At 49.2% G+C, this 12,793-nt stretch overlaps 1 long non-coding RNA gene across 1 annotated transcript; it reads right to left on the bottom strand.

The window, feature by feature from the left end:
- Positions 1–1,287: 1,287 nt before the first annotated feature.
- LOC135909092 (uncharacterized) lies at positions 1,288–3,329 on the bottom strand. The gene is made up of 3 exons (XR_010566568.2): positions 3,023–3,329; positions 1,589–1,736; positions 1,288–1,486 (listed from the first exon to the last, which is right to left on the bottom strand). It is a non-coding gene; the product is annotated as an uncharacterized lncRNA (long non-coding RNA).
- Between the last annotated feature and the right edge of the window lie 9,464 nt (positions 3,330–12,793).

Below are 12,793 nucleotides of genomic sequence, written 5' to 3'. Positions count from 1 at the left end.
TGCTGAGAGAGAACCTTAGTTGTGACAAAGTTCAGGACCTCATACAGATGAGCTTGCTATCAGTTGATGGAAATAGCTGATATTAAAAAATATTTACTTATGTATGCATCTCATTTTCATTCGTATTTGAAAATGTTCGACTCAATTTGGAATGGGCTTTGCCATTTCTTTCTCTGTGCATTTTACTAACACATTCCTTCTGTTTTCTTTTTAAATAAAATAGATATTACTCCCTACTATTCAAACTGGATTAAGTCTTTTTTTTTTTGTTTCAGCATGCTTACTAGAGAGTGACAGCATCGGGCAACGTGGTGTCAGCCTGTCTTGACATAAAACAAAGTTCTGGCTCATTTAGGGAATTTCGCAAAGATGCTCAGGGAAAACCTGGAAAACTCAGGGAATTTGGAAATGTCAACTTGGTAGACACCCTGAGGTGACTCAAGAATGCAGCGGAAATATGCTTCAATTTCACCAATGTCAATGCAATTGTTTTTACACATAACTGGTGCCGTCCTGAAAGTGGATGAATTTTTGTGTAGCACGTCACACGAGCATTCAGAACATCGAATGATGGCAGGCCCGTGAATGTATTTACGTTGCTACTATTTATCGTGTTCACAAACTTCTGTGGAAAAGTACCCGATGTCACTTGGGCAGCCTTGTCCGTGAAGCCGTTTCTAGTAGGAAATTTGCCACGTCTTTTTCTTCTCTTGAGTACTCTGCCATTATGTCTGGAAGTCAGGTTGGCAAGCACATTCCTGTCACAAAACAAAAGCAAGAGTTGTAATGTCTGACATATCTGACGCGAAATGCAGCTTCTTTTTGTCATTCCAATAATGCACGTCAATGTATTAAATTCAATGTTGGAAGTAGGAAAGCCAGGCTTTTTGCATCAGTTAATTTGCACCCATCACACACCACAATCCTTTCACGAAGTTAATCCAGAAAACATGCTGCCGGCTAGGTAAAGACAGCTACCACATCACAAATATATAGAAAAAATAAATTGCCATATTTGCTATGTCCTTGTCCCTTATGGTGTTTGCAAGGCTTTCGTCCATGCTGTTAGGGGATGGGAAATCGTCCTGCAATGTCAGGTAGAGTTCAGTTCAAGAAACCAGTGGTTAAGCAATGTGTGCACAAGTTGCAATTAATGTGCACCCATCACACACCACGTACTACAATGCTTTTACGATGTAAATCCAGAAAGCATGCCACCGTCTAGGTAAAGACAGCTACCACAACACATACATATACAAAAAGAAATTACCATATTTCCATTGTCACTTATTTGGTCCATGCTGTTGCGGTCAGGGGATGGGAGATCGTCCTGCAATGTCAGAGTTTAATCCCAAGGAATTAGTGGTGAAGCAATGTGTGCACAAGTTGCAGGCAGCCAATTTACCATGGTGGTCGTGCTGACAGGTGCATGGGGCAACACCTTTGCTTCTAATGGGGAGGCAACAGTTTCTTTGCTTGATTCATTCTGTAATGCATTAAAAGGTGTTGACATCTATTGCATGCTTGTAGACATGGTGTATGTACCATAAGCATATAAGTGCTGCACCATGTAGTCAAATTAACTTACTCTGGCTGACCGATACACACGTCGGCGAAGTCTTGCCAGTGAAAGCTCTTTCATATGAGCATCCTTGTTCTCATCATAACATGACGTCCTTGGCAGGTTTTCAGTTGGTACTGCATTTTTTTCAGCCACTGTCTTTGACATGCTACATCTGAAAAAAGAAATGAATTGTTTATGCTTTATTGTGCCTCAATATGGGCTGCACCCAGAATTTTTTTCTTTTTACCTCAGAAACAAGGCCACAATATTTATAAAAAAAACATTTGCAAGGAAATGAAGCACGGTTTGAGTGTGCAAGGCTCTGCAACGATGTACACCGAATGTAGCATCTGCAAAACGTAGTTGAAAGCTGCTCATAACGCAAAGTACACAGGTGCAAACACCACCACATGACCGGAGTAGTTTTGCCACTGACTTGGGGATGATTTAATAACACAGATACCCGCCGTGGTTGCTCAGTGGCTATGGTGTTAGGCTGCTGAGCACGAGGTCGCGGGATCGAATCCCGGCCACGGCGGCCGCATTTCGATGGGGGCGAAATGCGAAAACACCCGTGTACTTAGATTTAGGTGCACGTTAAAGAACCCCAGGTGGTCGAAATTTCCGGAGTCCTCCACTACGGCGTGTCTCATAATCAGAAAGTGGTTTTGGCACGTAAAACCCCATAATTTTTTTTAATAACACAGATAAAGCTAGCTTAGGTACTAATACTGCACATACATATGCGACACGTCAGTAGACGGCGGACGCCGTAAATTTTCCTCGAAACTAGCAAACGCGTGTAAAATTGACATGTGGCTGTCGCGTAAGTGGCAAACTTCTGCAATGAACGTGATAGGCTCGCCGTCGGTGCGAAATACCAGTGTCATATGGCCACTCTTGAGCACGTCGGAGATTCTCAAGTGCAAGTGGCAAATTCGTAATCAGTCGCGCTGGGAAGTGCCCGCGTGCAGTGCGCCTGTGCTGCAAGTTCATCCGCACCACGCATGATATTTATTCCGCTTTAGCATGCCACATACGTGGCACGTTTACACTCAACACTTCCCGAACTTGCTAGTACATCATTCGTAAATATTTGAATCTCCGACGCCCGTATAAGTTGCGCGAGACGTGCTGGGCATCAAAAGCCGGGTGTAGCCAACGAGCGCAGAGGTGACGTTGCTCGCAGAAACCGCTGTGAAGCGTCGAACATGAGCTCTAATTACAGCCAATGTGGTTAACGAGTGCAGAAGAGACGTTCCTCGGAGAAACCGCTGTGACAGGTTTCGAACCTGTGCTCGAATTTTGCGTTGCGGCTAACATATGCAGCAAATAATGCATAGCCCAATCGCCAGTGCCCGCAATGCGAAACGTGTTTACATAAGGTGACACAGCGACATGTATAATGGCCACGCACAATGGTCATGCATTAGGGTCGGGTTCACAATAGTGTCTCACCTGGTAAGGAGAAATTATCCCGTGCAAAATGCCGTGAGCAAACAGTCACTGTAAGCGTCACAGCCTTGCCGATGCGGAGGGTAGCGATCCACCTGGTTCTGCGGCTTCAGCCTTTCCACTCGGAGGGAAGTGCGTGAACGGAAATATCGCTGTCCTTCCATCTCGTTGGCACGCACCGAGGAACACAGCAGAACTGCTTGGCCGTTCGATTTTTCTTTGCTAGCAGCTTCATTCTTCCGTCCGCGACAGCAGCCTCTACGGCACACACGGCGACTGGACCTCCGTGTTTCGTTTCTCCCTACTGCCGCTAGGTGTCGCATGAATTGCTGGAGTTGCGAATGGGTGCAATAACTGAAGAGGCTAGGGGAAGAGAGTTTTCGTTATTCCATCCGGAAGAAGCAACGCGGCTCGCCGAAAGATTTGGCTGCACAGGATCGGTTGGGCAAACTTTGAAAATGCGCGGGACCCGTGCCTTTGTGAGGAAAGTAGCCGTTCATCAGAAGTCACTCGTATCTTTTCGGACGATTTGTTGAGAAGCGCGAGCGTCGATCTGCAGCCTTTGTTCGCACTAAATAACGTCCGGCACGGTTGTGTAGTTGGAAACGTTCACTCGATGCTACGAAAGCCATGCTTCATGTTGTCTGAGCCTCGCCATTCACGCTTCTGGTTCGGCAGGCTACATTATGATTGATATTGCCCACTCGCTTCGTTGTAGTTGGAACCGTTGCTGGGCTCAGACATGAAAGTTGCGCTTCATATATGTTAGTTGAACCCGCCGTTCAGTAACGCGTATTGCATACTGAAGTGACCCGCATTTCTAGAGGTTTTTTTTTTTTTTTTTGACTTGGACTCCGCTGACGAACTCAAGACTAAAACGGCGGTTCTCATCGTTTGAGCCCCCACTGTTCATGCTACTCGCGGTGCAGGAATAGCTTTTATGTTGCGCGCGTTGGTGCACTTATTTGTATTTGCGGGGTTATCAAAGTCGGCAGTTACTGTGCCTAAATAGGCACAGTAACGGCAGCTATATCTTAGTACGCCATATTTGCGCGCATAATAAATCGTAACGCAGACATCCGCTAAACATAGCCGAAATTGTATTGGGTTCAAAGATGTCGTGCAAATCTACGGTAAGCTTGTTGAAGCATTTTTAACGCAGGTAGGTCGCGTAAAAGAAACGAAGGGGCGCGCAATGACCCAGACCATATTCAACGTTCTACGTTGATAAAACTGTTATGGCCACGCGCACGGCGGGCTGACGTATCAAGAGTTCTCATTTTCGAAATTATTCCTGAAATATCACGGTGTATATTTTCTTTTGTGCCTTGTGTCATTTCTCAAAAAGGTGTGCCATACCAAATCTTAGTTTATTCATCTTAGGATCACTTCACCGAAGACCAATTTGAAAGCCAAATCATTCAGCATCAAGAAATTAAGGCCCAATGTATTACCAAGCTTTCGTGTAGTACGAGCAAACGCGCCTTTGACAGATTATGGAAGTAGCACACCACCGTCGGTTCATATATGGTTCATATAAAGCCTAGACCCTATAACCTAATCCTCGCCTATAAAGCCTAGAGATGTGGATATTTACCTTTCACTTTCTTAAAAGACAGACGTGGGGTCTGTCTTTAAAAAAAAGTAAAAGGTAAATATCCACATACAAAGTGCATGCTATTCCAATTTCTGATCAGAAGGCGCCGTTGATCAAAAGCTGATCAAAAGGCTCCATTCGAGAAAAAAACTCCGTTAGCTCGCTTGCGCGCAACACCTCCAGCGTTGACACCACAATCAAAGTGATCGCTGTGGAAAGAGCTTCGATAAAGCAGTGCAACGTGGATCCCGGTAGCTCTTGGAGTAACTCAGGGGCGAACTTTGGCAGCGTCTGCTAGCTGTACCCGGCCTAGGTGCCGCCACCGTCGGCGCCCCGGAAGAGCCGAGAGAAGGAGCGCTGGCACAGGAGGAGGAAAGAGCTGTCGTTACCTTTAGATCATTTATTAGATCTTATGGGCATTTTAGGCATTTATGGGTGTTCTGTGGTGCCACCGCCGCACTCGCGCGTTGGCCGTCTATCTCGCCTGCCTTTGTCTACGTATATGTGTAGTTCTGTGTTTTGTCTGCGCATTTGTTATTTCGTGTGCATTCTCTGACTGATGAGGTGACATGACGAAGCCTCGTCGGAGGAGCTACTGTTGCTTCGCTCCCGGTTGCAGAACTGAACGCGTCGAAGTTTAACCCCCGAGGACGACGAAAGGCGCTGTGTTTGAAATCGGAATGTTCACCGTGCTGATAAGCCCTTGGAACTGACTGGCGCTGTGTGTGAGCTGCAGTTCGAAAGAATATACGTGCTTCGAGACTACGAGACCGTCATAAAGGTCGACGAAAGGCAAGAGCACAAGCCCTGGCTCGCCTATTTGGCGATGACAAATCAAACACTCCAGTCCTATACACCGACGTGGCCCGCTACCCACAGAAACGCGCCCTATGTCTGTTCGTACTAGATAGTGCAGACATTCTGAGAGCTTCGGCCACGCTCAACACTGTGGACAGTGGCACGGCGGAAGAGGCTGCTATTGCCCTAGCCATTGTACACGCTTCAACCATGCCGGCGCCGGATGGACCTATCACAGTGGTCACAGATTCTCAGACCGCCTGCAGGACTTTGGCACAAGGGAAGGTGACACCCTACACACACCGCATCCTTACATCATTACACCCCACAGCGTTACACAGGGTGCGTATCGTCTGGACACCTGGACACGCCTCTCTCCATGGTAATGAACGCGCTAATGCGGTAGCCCGAGATCTCGCGAACCGGGCGCCATTGGAAGAGCTGTCCAACCCAGACGACGCACCGACAGAACCAATGACCTACACTGAAACTCTACAATATTACAGAGACACCAGGAGACAATTCCCTCCACCACATAACTCCCTTAATCGAGAAGATGCCGTCGCGTGGCGACAACTTCAAACTAATTCATTTCCCTGCCTCTTTTATCTTCACCTCTTCCATCCCACACACTATCCCTCATACTGTCCCTATTGTGGAGCAAAACCCACAGTATACCATTGCACCTGGGAGTGCCCACACCCTCCGGGCTACTCTCCTATTCCTTCACCTTCCCCTTCCTCCTGGGAGACTGCGCTGACCAGCTCAGACCCGCAAGAGCAGCGACGGCTGATCCGGCGGGCACGCGGAGTGGCGCGAGCCAATGGGGCCCTGAAATAAGGGCTCCGCCCTGCGAGGAAGTCGCCCAAACTGATGATAAATAAATGTTTTCTCTCTCTCTCTCTCTCTCCGATAAGCCAGTCGTGCCACCGGCGCGTGCCTGGACTCGCATGTACCAACGAAATTTTTTAAAACTTGTGTCCTCGCAAGAAAAGAAAACGAAGTCACTCTGTTTCTTTCCCCTCTTTCTCTCTCTTCTGTATATTAAAAAAAAACGCGGTGGAGCGTATTGAAACATGGTTATCACCCGTGCGAGGAGACATCCGACACGTGTGCGTACATGAAGGGGCCCAGGTGAAAGGCGCAGCTGCGCCGCCTGTGCGTTTCTGGGAAAACTGCTTCACCACGGAGTTCCCACAGCCCACTACCCCTAATCTAGTACACCATAATTTGACGCCTGTTAGATCGACATATCCCCCGGTGTAGGGTAGCAAACAAGGTGCACACTAGTCAAAGGAGTGGTGACATAATATTTATGAGTCATTTCATTTTTTTTTCTTGTTAAGAGAAGGTCCAAACCCTCTAAACATTAGTAAAATACAGGCACATGTCACAGCGTTGTATCTACGTGCGTGAGAGTCTTGGTCCTTGCGTGACTTTTGCGGCAAGACCTCATTTTTTTACGTGCATTTGCATGGAGGAAGAAAAAACATCTTATTTCCTTCCTATATGTTACCTTGTTTATCGAGAGGGTCTCACGTAATTATTGTTCAAAACATGGCGGTTATGACGTCACCTTCAACATTTTTACTACTCTGTGGAGGTTGGTAATGTAGATATGACGCGCGCACACGCATGCCAAAAGTTGCATATTCAACGACCCGAACAACAAAATGCTGTCTTGGTGTGAAATTTGTGCAAGAACAACGTGGTATCCGTGAGAACTTTTCTTTCAAATAACGTGCAGGGGCCCGGAAAACGGGTTTGTCTCTTAAGATGGCAGAAAAAAGGACACACATACGAATCGCACTATGGCACTAAAGTAGACATTCACGACATAAGGAAGCAGCTTATTATCCCACCGCTACCCAAAAACAGGAATCCCGATCACCACAGGGAAAGGCGGGAGGAAAGGGGGAGGATATTCCAACGCTCTCAGGACGTGGTGTACGTGGACGTGGTGAGTCGTGTACACACGACTGATCAGCATATGTCTGTCGTTGCAGTGAAATCGGAGGGTGATCTTAAGGTCAGCGGATCTATTAAAGCATTCAGAGCCGAGGTGGCTGAGGAATCGGCCATTGCTCTCGCAATGGCCTCGATAATAGTCAGCGATTCTAACCGCAATTTTAAGTTACGCAAAGGGGCGCTTTTCGCCGGAGTCACAACTAATCCTGGCAAACTTCCGCGGTCAGCGGGTTGTCCATATCATCTGGGCGCCTGCGCACACCTCCCCTCCCCGGCGACGAGGCGGCCGACACCGTGGCTCGAGGACTCGCAAGCCGAGCCACCGGGGCGCCGCGGCTGACAGGGGACCGGATGGTTGGCTGCAGGGAGATATATCTAATACAGATTGGGGAGGGTGCGTTTTCCTCCCGCACACCCATCACGTAATAAGCAGCAGGCGGTGGCATGGCGCCTCCTTCAAACCAATATATACGTATCTAAATCCAGTGAGTTATGATCACTATCGTCCAGAACAATATTCGGCCAAATTTTGTCAAGAAAGGGCGGACCAGGATCACATTATCTGGGACTGCCTTCGGGCGCTCCGACAGGGCCGAGAAGTTAAGGATCGGAAGCAGTGAGCAGCTCGGCCCCCGAAGACCAACTTTTGGCCGTCCAGCAGGCCGAGGATGCCGCCAGAGCTCAAGGGCTTCTGGCCGCCACCTAGGCGGGGTAGCCCCCGCCACCAATTTGCCGGCTACATAAATAAAAGTTACTTTAAAGCGAAAGCTTTACTGGCCGCGAACTTGCGATTTCGCCATGGCGGTGCTCCGAGGAGGCACATGACGTCACAACGCGCGCTCGCCGTGGATATTTCTCTCTCTCGCTCCCTAGTCACTACTGCGCATTGTAGGGGTTGGGGGACGGGACGTCGGGATGGAAGCCCAAACTTGGGAGGATTTATTCTACATTTGTACAGGGAGGTGAGCGACAAGTACCAGTCGTACAGACATTACGGGCCGGCAGCAACTCGGACGCTGCGGCCCGCGGCAAGAGGTTCGAGAGAGGTGAATCAGGGAATCAGGGCATGTCCCAGCATGCCCAGGTCTCTCTGGAAGGCTTCTTATAAACCCTTCGAGCACTGCAAGTCATGTCATGTCTGACCAATGGGAGAGTCCACTCCGATGACGCCACTTTCAGCCAATGGTAGGCGCCCGTGTCGTGGTGTCACACCTGGCGGCTTGCTGCGGTCTTGCAATGCAGACTGGCAATGCACTTCGAACAAAGAGAAGGGGAGGGCTGCACCTGCTTCATTGTCGGATGCCCACCTGCTAATCCCGGCGGCGCACGAACTTGTTGGCATGTAAACTCGTTGCCTTAAACTTGTCTGCTCGGCCGCTTCTCTGGAATGCGCTTTCCTGCTTCTGCATTCCTCAATTAGCTGTGCTGCAATCCGATGTGGTCTGGGGAACTCGAAGTAATCGCAGGAACCAGCTCCATATCTAACAGCTCGTCCTCGCCCCGGTTGTTCTGAATGGCCGGTGAAATCAATTCGCTGGCCATGAGGAACGCTGATAGAAGCTGCAGGGTACTGGGGTCGAGCCTCGTTTGACAACCCTCGGGATCCTTGGCCCTGGAGAACAGACGTCAAACAAACAAAACAACACAGCGCTGCCCCACGTGTAAGCGCAGGCTCTTCGCCCCTGACTCGCCAGGCTATTACTGAGTCAAAATGAACCCTGATCTTTTAGTTCCCCAATTTTGACAACAGTTCCAACCACCCTTCCAAACAGCTATGCATTTCTCCTCGATTGCCGACAAGACCAGACTACTATTGTTGTTGCAAAACAAAAGGGTCGTCGACGATGCAAACAACAAATGAAAACAGCCGACCATAACATAAGTGGCCTAACTACATGAACAGCATGTTTCCAATCTATCGCAGTGGCGTACTTATCGCACGTAATGGTGCCACTGAACAATCTGGTCAACCTCACAAGTACGTAATCACAAGCGCACTAGCCTTGTGGTCATTAAACAAAACGCGTACTTGCGTTGTAGGCAAACTCTTCATTACGCTTACTCACGTTTCTTTCCTGAAAGTCCTACAGGACACGTGACGTAAACGAACAATTAAACTTGCGGGACTTACACACTCCGCAGAACTCTTAAAATAATGCGTCTTCTAATAACTAGTTCCAGGCATGCTCACTAAAGAAGTCAGAAAACGGTTGCCCTCAACACACACGAGCAACCCAATCATAAATCTGCTTCCTTCCGTCCACACAGGACACGCGCTAATGAAACTAAGAACGCTTCTCCGTGCAAATCATGCACTCGCTGAAAGTCTACGCGCTTAACCTTAGAAAATTCAATACTTAAGAAGAAAGAAGGTTAAATAACACACACGCGCGTTACGATAGGCCTCTCAACAATAACCTTGACCCTCAGGTTACTCACACACACAAAAAAAAAAGCCTATCTACTTATTAATGAGCATCTCGCGAGACTACATGTTTACTTAAAACACACCTTTCAAATCTCGAGCTTCTCGAACGAAAACATAAACAAAGCTCAAACCTTACACAATGAAAGAAACGCTAGTCTCAAATCGCGAAATTTTCCGATGCTCAAAAATAAAACCAAATAACACGTTTTGCTTCTACGGAAGCTCTCTTGGCTTCCCGTTCCCGATTGCTTACGACTGACTCATACTTTCAGCCTGACCCGCGGTGGGCGAAGTTTCAAAGCTACTCTGGCTGCCGAGAGACAACAAAAGGGCTGATCCACTATCAGCTCCCCCAAGACGTTACGGTCTCCCGCCAATTTGCGTCCTGGCGCCCCGCTTTCAACACGAACTCGATTGACCGCGTCGCTACTCCCCACCTGGTCTCGTCCTGCCACCTTGCGTTTCTTCGAACTGCACGCTGAGCTATGAGAAGAACTACGGAACGACGAGGAGCTTAACTGCCTCGTGCCCTTTGTCCGCGTCCGTGCAGAACATTCTTCGCGGTTCCCCTTTGACCTGTGGCTCGAACGTTTTGGATGCGTCAACATCGTCCTAGACGACCGCACCTTCTTCCTCGCGCCCTGCCCATTTGGGGTTCTTGCCATCTTTGGCGGCGCTACATTAATTACCGTCTTTCGGTCTTTACTGCGCTTCTTTTTACGGCGCTTTCTCTTCGCACTCACTTTTATGTCGCCTTCTCGTGCCTCGTGCTGGCCGGTACACTTTTCGTCGGCCCGGATCGGTCTCTTACCCGCACAGTCTGAGTGATTTACATTTAAATCAACACTCTCTCTGCCTCGACTGGCGGACAGCTCAACCGACACTGGCACAATGCAGCAGGCTTTACTCGAGTAAGACAACTCGCACTCTTGCGAACTGCCCTCTACTACATTGCCCAGCGCACGCTGTGAATCGGCACACAGCCCGTCGGTTTCGATCGCTGTCTCACGCGCACAGTCCGAATGATTAACTGAATCATCCCTATCTAGGCCATCTAGACTGGCGGAGAGCCGCACCGATCCCTGAACAATGCAGTTGTTCTCTCGTGAGCTACGGAGCTCGCCACCCCGAGAACTATTCTCAACTGCATCGTCCAGCTCGCACTTCACTTCTGCACGCACATCTGGCTCTACATGGGTGCTCGCTTCTGTCGGGTCAGAAGTGCCCTTCTCTTCGCTAGCAACCTCGCTAACATTACCAGCGACGCACACGCTCGGTAACTGTGCCAATTTGTTCGCAGCTGGCCTAGCTGTCTCTACAGTCATCTGTTGGCACAGCACCTCGTCGCTCTCACTCTGGCCTTTAACGGCCTCTATTGCCACTAAGGCATCGTTAGCAGCTAGCCTTTTCCCTTTACTTATGAATCTGCAGCTAATCTCACAGGCACTACTTTTTTCGTCGGCTTCTGGCGAAAATCTGCTAGACACTTGCTCATTCTTTCGCTCTGTACTACCTACAGAATTCTCAGACAGCCGTTGTCTCTGTGCCAATAACTGATCACAATACTGTATCTCTTTGATCAGTGCTGCCTTCTCTCTCTCATACTTTTCCTCTCGCTCACGTTCGCGTTCATTCTCACGTCCGTGACGCTCACACCTAAGAGTAAGTTCTTGAAGCTCCTGCTTCCGTTCTTTCTCGCGTTCTTCACGCTGACGCTCACTCCTAAGCTCACGACGCTCTCGCAAACGTACACGACGCACACGCTCCCGTGGCTCCTGTATCACTTCCCAAGCAAGCCTAATGCTTTTCTCATCATTGCCACTATCGTTAATCGCCTTTATGATAGCTGGCGTTTTCATCCGTTCGTCCGCCTCAACTCCCAAATCGTCGCACACCAACAACAAGTCCAACCTCGTCAACCTTCTAAGATCCATGGCAGCTGCCCCGACAGGTGGTTAAAACTGTTTTCCTTAATTAATTTGTGCAAACACACAATGCAACAAATTCCCGATTCCCAGAACTATCAAAATTGAACACACAACCTTTGAGTCTGGCGAATCATAAGGAAAAAAACCACGCGCTCACTTACGGTTGCAGCACCCTGCCATCCGGTTCGTTCGTCCGCTGTTGCCGGTTCCTTCCGGACTCCCTGGGTCGAAGGCTCGCTCCTTCTTCGATACTCCCAGTTTCTTCGGACCTCTTTCGACGAAGGCTCTCTCTTCTTCGCTCTTCCCGGTTCCTTACGATCTCTCTCGACGAAGGTTGATTCGTAGCGCTGCCACCAGCTGATGCATTCGGAGGCGATCCTACCGCTGCCAACCAGATGTAGGGGTTGGAGTACGGGCTCCGGGATGGAAACCCAAACTTGGGAGGATTTATTCTACATTTGTACAGGGAGGTGAGCGACAAGTACCAGTCGTACAGACATTACGGGCCGGCAGCAACTCGGACGCTGCGGCCCGCGGCAAGAGGTTCGAGAGAGGTGAATCAGGGAATCAGGGCATGTCCCAGCATGCCCAGGTCTCTCTGGAAGGCTTCTTATAAACCCTTCGAGCACTGCAAGTCATGTCATGTCTGACCAATGGGAGAGTCCACTCCGATGACGCCACTTTCAGCCAATGGTAGGCGCCCGTGTCGTGGTGTCACACCTGGCGGCTTGCTGCGGTCTTGCAATGCAGACTGGCAATGCACTTCGAACAAAGAGAAGGGGAGGGCTGCACCTGCTTCATTGTCGGATGCCCACCTGCTAATCCCGGCGGCGCACGAACTTGTTGGCATGTAAACTCGTTGCCTTAAACTTGTCTGCTCGGCCGCTTCTCTGGAATGCGCTTTCCTGCTTCTGCATTCCTCAATTAGCTGTGCTGCAATCCGATGTGGTCTGGGGAACTCGAAGTAATCGCAGGAACCAGCTCCATATCTAACAGCATGCGCCACAGGTGTTCCGCCGCCGTTTGGTATGACGTCACACCGCGTTCCTCGTCGT

Source organism: Dermacentor albipictus, unplaced genomic scaffold (genome assembly GCF_038994185.2).
Source record: "Dermacentor albipictus isolate Rhodes 1998 colony unplaced genomic scaffold, USDA_Dalb.pri_finalv2 scaffold_87, whole genome shotgun sequence".
In the NCBI taxonomy this organism is placed as follows: Eukaryota; Metazoa; Arthropoda; class Arachnida; order Ixodida; family Ixodidae; genus Dermacentor; species Dermacentor albipictus.
Note: the sequence above shows the minus strand (reverse complement) of the source record. Positions and strands in the feature narration are given on the sequence as shown.